Genomic DNA, 1,479 nt, shown 5'->3' on the forward strand with positions numbered 1-1,479 from the left:
TGTGGACTTCCAGGTTGCCTTACAGGTATGTAGCGGTGTCAGGCTGCCGAGGGGAAGATGTCAGCAGGCTTCACATTGCTTTTGTTACTTGTTGTAGCTCTGGATAACCAAACAAATTGCAATCACGTCTGAGCTTGAATAAAGCCCCTGCATTTCGCGTGCCGCTATTCTGTTCCTCTCAAGTGACAAACAGTTGGGTGAGTCAGCAGTGCTTGAAGCCTCGCACATTCCTCTAAGCTGTCACTTTTCTTTTTAAATTTAATGTCTTCCACAGCCAGGGACTTTCGGGTGCTCCCGCTAATATTGGAGCAGCTGCTGTTTTTTTAATCTGAATTTCTGGACGACTTCACATGCGCTTGCTCTTCACTACGCTGTGTACGTTGAGGATTCTGCTGGGGTGGCTCTGTCCGCAACGTCCGTCGGAGGTGCAGGAGGAAGACATACCAGGGCACTCCCGGACTCTGCCCCCCACTGGAGAACACGAGCGGTTCTCATTTCCAGACTTTTAACGAAATACCCTTTTAGCTTGGTGCTTTTAAGGTTGTGATTTTACTATTGAATGAGCACTGTGTTTTGTTTTTATTTGGTGGAGTGGAGCTGTATGAGCCGATCAGCTCAGCTCCCACTTCTTCCTAAAGTGTTCTGTTTTTTTTATTTATATTTCTTTTTGTGTGTGGATTTTAATTATTTGTTTTTCCCCCTTCCCTCAGTGCTGAGGACCCAGCCTCGTACCCAGGTGGAGGTTTCCCTCGTTTGGAGTGTCGTGTCCTGGTGAAGGGATTCACATGTGAGTGTGCAATATCACGTGTTTGGGGTGAATTACATTTTAGTTGTTTTGTTTTGGGGGCCTCCACCTTGCGTAGCCAACGGGCCTCAGCTAAACGGATCTTTCCCCTTTTTAGTTTGTGTGAATGTTTTATTGAAATTTCTTGTTTTTAATTGATTTTTAGAACTTTTGTAATAAAAATATTTTATTTTTAACTCTGAACCACGCCTCCTGCCCTTGTGTGCAATTGATCTACTCATCCTTTGTTCCACTTACCACACAAACAATCCAAGATTTCTCTTTAGTACTATAGCCAGGCTGACCAGCAGCCACAGCTCGGTTGAACCACATATTCCTGCTACTATCAGCTCTGGAGATTTCCTTCAATTCTTTGATAGTAAAATCTCAAATATTAGACAGAAGCTAAATGTGGTTATTCCCACTATCAACCCAGAGCAGGCAGAAGTCATAGAAATAAAGGCATCCATAGAAACGCCTGTAACATTAGACTGCTTTACTGCTGTGGACCAAGCAGAAATAGCATCAGTTATTATGTCTTCTAAAACCTCCACTTGTCTCTTAGACCCAATCCCCGATAAACTTTTTAAAGAAATCTTCCCCCTTTTTTAGTGAATCCATATTAACCATAATAAATACCTCTCTAGAGACTGGTTATGTGCCTCAGTCTTTTAAATATGCGGTTGTTAAACCTC

The 1,479-nt window shown here is 43.0% G+C and overlaps 1 protein-coding gene across 1 annotated transcript in view; it reads left to right on the plus strand.

The window, feature by feature from the left end:
• LOC112161825 (E3 ubiquitin-protein ligase NEURL1) overlaps positions 1 to 1,479 on the plus strand; it is a gene marked incomplete at its 5' end in the record, with an annotated part of 35,460 nt that overhangs the window by 1,246 nt on the left and 32,735 nt on the right. The window lies entirely within an intron of this gene.

The sequence above is a fragment of the Oryzias melastigma genome, linkage group LG15 (genome assembly GCF_002922805.2).
Source record: "Oryzias melastigma strain HK-1 linkage group LG15, ASM292280v2, whole genome shotgun sequence".
Classification (NCBI taxonomy): Eukaryota; Metazoa; Chordata; class Actinopteri; order Beloniformes; family Adrianichthyidae; genus Oryzias; species Oryzias melastigma.